This window comes from Mytilus californianus, unplaced genomic scaffold (assembly GCF_021869535.1).
Source record: "Mytilus californianus isolate M0D057914Y unplaced genomic scaffold, xbMytCali1.0.p SCAF_3, whole genome shotgun sequence".
Lineage (NCBI taxonomy): Eukaryota > Metazoa > Mollusca > Bivalvia > Mytilida > Mytilidae > Mytilus > Mytilus californianus.
The window spans coordinates 4,991,063-4,998,617 of NW_026262679.1; the positions used below are offsets into that span (position 1 = coordinate 4,991,063).

General features: G+C 33.4%; 1 protein-coding gene across 1 annotated transcript in view; it reads right to left on the minus strand.

The window, feature by feature from the left end:
• LOC127732912 (organic cation transporter protein-like) overlaps positions 1-4,188 on the minus strand; it is a 33,589-nt gene extending 29,401 nt beyond the window's left edge. Inside the window, exon 1 of the mRNA XM_052242124.1 lies at positions 3,866-4,188. The gene's annotated coding sequence lies outside the window, so the exon portion shown is untranslated. The remainder of the gene's footprint in view (positions 1-3,865) is intronic.
• Between the last annotated feature and the right edge of the window lie 3,367 nt (positions 4,189-7,555).

The window sequence follows — 7,555 nt, forward strand, 5'->3', positions numbered from 1 at the left end:
ATACACGGTTAGATTCAGAATATCAAAGAACCCCATATATTCAATTTTTATTGAAATCAAATAATGTTGAATTTTGGACCCCGATTTGGACCAACTTGAAAACTGGGCCCAAAATAAAAAATCTAGATACATGTTTAGATTCAGCAGATCAAAGAACCCCTTGAATTTAATTTTTGTTAAAATCAAACAAAGTTTAAATTGGATCTTTTGGACCTTAATGTAAACAAATTTGAAAACCAGGCCCAAAATCAAATTGTTAGATTTTTTCTACTTTGTATCAATCTGATGAGTTAAGCACTTTTCAACTGATTTTTATAGTTTGTCCTTATGTTGTACTGTTACAGCACTGTCCCAGGTTAGGGGGAGGGTTTGGTGCTAGCAAACTAGTTTAATCCCGCCACATTCAGTATGTGCCTGTCCTAAGTCAGGAGCCTGTAATTCAGTGGTTGCCTTTGTTGCTTTATATCATATTTGTTTTTCATTCATTGTTTTGTACATAAATCAGGCCGTTAGTTTTCTCATTTGAATTGTTTTATGTTTGTCATTTTAGGTCCTTTTATAGTTACATTGTAACTATGCCGTACTGGTTTTGCTCATTGTTGAAGGCTGAACAGTGACCAATAGTTGTTAAGGTTCATCAAAAGGAATTGAAAAATATGACCGTGTTTACACCACAAAATCTACTTTGAGTACAGACAAAATGATGCATCTAGGAAAGTTTAAAAGGCATGGCAGGACCTAGACAAATATCTATGTTTCAGAAAATTAAAGAAATTACCTGGATTTTGATGTGCATTTTTTTCCAGTCTGCAGAAGATAGCAAAATAAACTACATTGTAACACATTAGTTTCATTTGATACGGTCAACTCAGTTACATAGTTTAAATCACCTATTGTTTGCAGATGTCCATCTATTGTCCATTTAAATCAATACTACTCACAACATTTATTATATGAGGGGAGCTTCTCAAACCTCTTTCCCAACTTAGTTTATTTTGGCACCTTCTGCAGGAATGAAAAAAAATGAATAGTAAAATTCAGAAAAGTTTATAATTTTCTGAAACATAGAATGCTTTTAAAATTTAATTATCTAGTTCCTGCCATGCCTTAAAACTTTTCCAGGTGAACAAGTTTGTCTGCAGAGTAAAATGTGTGGTGTAAATACGGCCATATTAGCCAAAAGGTTATGATGAACATTAACTTCTATGTCATTTGGTCTCTGGTGGAGAGTTGTCTCATTGGCAATCATACCACATCTTTTTATTTTTATATTGTTTTTGGCCTGTAATTCCTACACAGCTAGGACAATAACCCCCAAAATCAATCCCAACCTTTCTTTAGTGGTGTGGAACCTTGTGGTACAATTTTATAGTGATCCATACAGTTATACATGTACTCAACTTAATGTCTGGAAACCAAATGTCGTCAGACAACGAAGATGACAACTTCATAACACTATACCACCGCAATTTTGCGGTCAAATAAAAAGTTGGCTAGTATGAACATCATTTATTTCAAAATCTCAATATCTCCCTTTAATGGCTTTATCTCTCATATTAACATATGTTAGTCCAAATAATTATGACGCCTTGAAAGGCTATTTTAATTTATTTTTCTGTGCATAACACAGGAAGGCTTCACAGCAAAAAAATAAAGTAGCCTTTCAAGACGTCTTAATTATTTGGACTACTCTTGTATATCATCTTGACCTTGAGAGGCCTTTATATTAAGGAATAGTGAATTAATATGATACATCAATATGTAACTTTTCATTCTATAATGATATATTAAGGTTCATGTGGACCCTTTGACTAAAATGGCTGCATTTTCACCTCAAAATTTACTCTGAGTACAGACAAACCTGTGTATCTGGAAAAGTTTTAAGGCATAGCATGCTCTAGATAAATAAAATTCAAATATATTTTATGTTTTAGAAAATTAAAAACTTAACAGGATTTCGCAGTGCATTTTTTTTCATTCCTCCAGAAGGTGGCAAAATAAACTAAGTTGTGAAAGAGGTTTGAGAACTTCCCCACAGGTAATAATTGAAGTGAACTGTATTGATTGACATGGACAATAGATGGACAATAGATACCTGGCAATAATTGGTGATTTAAACTGTGTACCTGAGTGGACCATATTAAGTGAAACTCAACTGTTAATTTTATCATCTTCTGCAGGGGTGAAAAAAAGTGCACTGCAAAATCCAGTTAAGTTTTAAATTTTCTTAAGGGGATGACCATTTGATATTCTGGGGGGGGCCAGGAGGATTTTGAAAATAAATAACTCAGCCTTGATAATCACAAAAATAAATGGTTTGTTCTGTGGTAGTTTGAAAATAAATGACCTGACTTGCAATGTATTGAAAATAAATAACTCAGCAGGTCTAATCGAAAGTATGAGATGGCACCAGATTCTTCATAAATTAATCTTTTTTCCAAAAAAAAAATCGGGAAACACTTCCCATATCTTTTAATAATAAAAGTATAAATATTATTTAAATATACTTGAAATGTCAGAAAATTGGTTTCATTTAACTTGAGGTTAATTGTCTCAGGAACACTTACCTCACTTTTATTAAATCAGGGCCGTAACTACATTGAGACAAATGCCTCATGTAGGAAATTTCAAAACCAAACGCTTGTCTCCATATCAAATTGTGTTCACCGTGAGTGCCTTGCAAGAAGCAAGTTCTGTTCTCCCTCAGACTTAGCCCCTGATTTTTTGGGATCAATATTTCTTATTTATTTGTCTTTTGTTCATTGATTGCCCTTCTGTATTCTGTTAGTGTTGCATTCATTTTGTAATTTAGTAATTTTATTATTAACTTGATCATGAGTTTAAAAAAACACAGCAGCCACAGACTTAACTATGTGAATTACATTTTTGCTTTTAATATCATGCATATTTGTCTTTTGATGTTGTTCCTAGAATCTTAAGTCTTACACTGAATCTATAACGTGATTTTGCTTTGAGACCAAAATATTGTCATAAAATTATTAAAATAGAACTTGCATTTTCAGTTTAAGAAAGGGTCTGGGGAACACCCAGAAGGCATGATTTTGCATCATTTGTTCTATAGCTTCTTGGGCCTTCAGCGGTTCAAAAACCCTTCAAAAAAAATTTTGCCTCGCTCCGCTCGGCGAAACACGTTTGCCAATACTTTTAGAAGAGCCTTAGTTTCAACCAAACTTTAATACTGTGTATGTATGCAATACATGTATATGCATTGGGGGATATAAAAAGATTCATTTCTGCAGAAATAATTAATTCTGATTAAATGGTACATAATGACTTGACTATACATGAATTATTTATAATAAACAAATAATTTAAAAATTGCATGTTTTCGAATATTATAAATATAGTTGTGAAAATAAATAATCAGTCCCTTGCTTTAATGAAAATGAAAAATCTTGCTTCAATAGTGCAGAAAATAGATAATCTGTCCTCTTAGTTTACAAAAATAAATAACCAATCCACAACAAATCCTCCTGGCCCCCCCCAGAATATCAAATGGTCGTCCCCTAAACATACAATGCATTTGAATTTTATTTATCTAGGGCATGCTATGCCTTAAAACTTTACCAGATGCACAGGTTTGTCTGTACTCAGAGTAAATTTTGAGGTAAAAACGCAGCCATTTTAGCCAAAGAGTCCACATGAACCTTAACGTGTAACTTTTCATTCTATCATGTCAATTAATATAATTATATGTATGCAATAGGTCTTAACCATCTATTGTTAACGAGTGTGTGCCAATAAAAATATTTGTATTTGTATAATTTAAAACAATGTAAAATGTGAATAATCTATTTTCTCCAAATGATTTTAAAAAACTTTGAACCAGTAACTAACATTTCACCTTTTTTCGTGAAGTTTAAACGGTGTTCTTAATTCCTCTGTCGGTTTAAGCTGGGAACAGTATATCTAATATCTAATATATATGTTCCTGGTTTAAGCACTGATCTGAATAGTATACAAATACTTGGTTTAAGAATCTATGTTGTACTGACTATGACTATGTACGCAAAAAATAAAATATTGTGATCATCCCACAATTTATATGAGATAGGTCTCGATCTGCAAAATAACAATTTATGTGAATTTAATGGTATAAGCAGTCGTTTATAAAGGCAGGGAACACGTGTGCAACATATTGCCTTTAGTTACGAAATCTTTGAAAAAATCTTCAATGTCAATTTGCAGTTTATGTTCAGGTCAGCGGTTTCGTAATTTTAAGCGCTCAGATGATCTAAAGAAAAGGTTCCCTGTTTACATCATGGTTCATATTTCCCTATCGTATTCAGAAAATAAAACCAGTTTTAAATGAAACTAATTTCTGAAAAAAATATGGAATAACCGTGATATTTTTATCAAAATTTTTATTTTATTTACCTGATTTGTGTTTATTTTTATAGTAAAATATTCTCTATTTTTGGTTGGGTATGTGTTGCTAAATCTTTAGTTTTCTATTTCGTCGTTTTTCGTTTTTTGACATGATCGTAACTTTGTTTTCGATTCGTGAGGTTGAATATCCCTTTGGAATCTTTTGTCTCTCTTTTAATTTTCTTGTAGGAACTTTCATCTGTCTTTTTTTCAACTCTAAAGTCATAATTAGACAGAAAGTGTTGATTGCAAATTTATTATAAACAATTCAGAACTTTCCGGAAATGGGGAGGGTCAAAATTAGCAAAAAAAATATTAACCCAGTTCACCACAGACAAATATCGTTAAAAAGGGGGCATGGTGAGCATTTACTGATTCAGTTTACATTTTGTATTATAAAAATAAAAAAATATATATAAAAATAAGAATGTGTGGTATGATTGCCAATGAGGCAATTAACTCTCCACCAGAGACCAATTAAATGACATAGAAGTTATTCAAACAACTATACTGAGGACACCGTACGGTCTTCAACAATAAGCAAAACCCATACCGCATAGTCAGCTATAAAAGGCCCCGAAATGACATTTGTAAATACAAGCAATGATTTTTCAGAGCTTTTACAACATATTGCTTTAAATGATTGCACCAATTTAGGTCAGTCCGTATAAGCATCGATCTATTTAGGTACGCTTAGACCAATTCCTCAGTATATATGATGGACATCATCGATTATTTCTGTCAACACTTTAAAGGGTGTGTGATTCTTTGGTCAGTATAGCAATATTACAATTGGTTTCAAAATTATATATTCTGGACTGTATCAGCAACGAACATAATCTCCCCTAAGACAGGAACAAATCAAGTGTTCATCACTACATGTACATGTATGTACGTTTTGCATCAGGAAATAACTGTGTACAAAATTGAAAAATATCCCCACAACCGGCTCAAGAGAAAGAGCCTTATCCAAGCTACTAAGGAATTCCCTGCACATAGCTTCTTTTTATTCCAGCTGACAACCACGCTGAAATATAACAGAACTATATGGGAAATGCATATTAACAGCTCTCAGAAACTGTCTTACACATTTAAACCAAATGATACACAAGTGCACAATAGAGTTTTTCACTGCTTATTTTGAGTCTAAAAATGAAAAAAGGACGCAACTGTAGAACATATTTTAATATAGAAACATACTGAAATGCAAACAAATAGGTTCATTTCAGAGACCGCCTCAAGACTTTAAACTAAATCTTGAATAATGATAATATGGTGGTACTCATTTTGTGCTTTTTAACGGTGCCAATTTGAAATCCCAAAATGGCTGTCACCATGGAACACAATTCAATTCAATATAGAACCCTACTACGAGAAAGTCTCATAAAACTACTCACATATTTTAATGTTCGCATGCACAAATAATTCTAAGGTGATTGGTGAGCACCATACTAAATCATATATTGTAGTTGAGCCTACAATAAGGTAACTGGCAAAATATTCGTTAGTCCTGCTCAAAAGGGACAAATTAAACGCAAGGGATCATACCTTCATTATATTACTGTTCATATCATGCCAATATTAAGTGTTGTAAGCAAGAAAATGATGATAAATTTTGTATCTGACTAATCTGACTAGTGGTGTTTCAAATTTTATAAACACATATGGTACTGAATTATCAAACAAGCAAACAGTGGCGGATCCAGGGGGTGGGGGTGAGGGTGGGAATGACGTACGTAGAGGTCGTACGCGCCCTTTGATCGCCCAAAAATACCCAAAAATCTCATGTTTCACGATATATATAAATTTTTAGTATAAAATCGTCAAAAAGTTCTAGTTCGCTCCGTAGGCGGTATATATTCAATTATCGCAAACTACGCCCCCTTTCAAAATTCGCGGACCCACCCCTGGCAACACATCCTAGCTATATAGTTGCATGGCGATCTGTAATGAGTGCTCGGTACCGAGACTACTATTACACGGGATATATAATACAGCGGAACAAACCAGACCATTTTGTGTTTAAGAAAATCGCTTATTTCAAGTGAAGTTTGGGATATAAATTTCTGATATCCTTTCTGTTTAGTCTTCGTTAAATGTTTGAAATAAAAGTAAAGTTATACTCCTATCGGGATTAATGATTTTAGAATAAAATCTGTTAAATATAATGTGGGCGCAGTAGAATGTGTCCCCGTGCCTATAGTGTATGCCCTCATATTTTACAGTTAGGGTTTTTTGCTAGTGAGAGAGCTGTCTACATATTCCATTATATTAATGTTCTATTTCTATATATTTTGGTCTCTGGTGATCATGAAATGTTGTTGTCTCATTGGCAATCATACCACATCGTATTTTATTATACTTCATGTCAAAATGCCAGATTTTGATTGGTTAATACGAGGGAGACAGTTTGCTCTATCCCATGGCAAATACTCTATTACCCTTCACGGAGACGCTTGCTCAAGTGTGCGCTTTAATAAATACGGATGATTGTTATGTACGAGACAAAATAGTTTATTACTTTGAATTTGAAATTTAATAGACAGTAATAACAGAACCTTCAGTATAATAAATTAAATAACACATATCTGAGAGGGTGATAGAGCAGATTGTTACCCCTCGAAAAGACATTGTCAACCTTGGCTTCGCCTAAGTTGACAATGTTTTCTCGGGGTAACAATCTGCTCTATCACCCTCTCAGCTATGTGTTATTTATATACTGATACATTCGACCGTTCCAAACACCAGATGTAGCTTGCTGATAGTATCTGAGAAACAGACATAACTATAGTGTGAGTGGTTTTATCTTAGGTTAGATAGTTTACCTTAGTTTCAGTTGACATCATGACAAAAGTGATGTATTCATCCCAGTCACTTTGGTTCTGTTCCACAAATGAACTCAACATTGTTGAAAGAGTCTTATTAAACCTTCCCACCACAACATCCGATTTCGGATGATATGGAGTGGTATGTGTTTTTCTCAATGTCAAGAATACGACACATCTCTTGAAAAAACAAACTTTCAAATGCCTTGCATTGATCTGAATGGATCTAACGAGGAAAACCAAATCTAACAATGACTTCTTCAACTATAAGCTTGGCCACAGTTCTAGCTTCTATATTTGGCATGGCAAAGATTCCGTTCACTTCGTATAGAAATTACCAA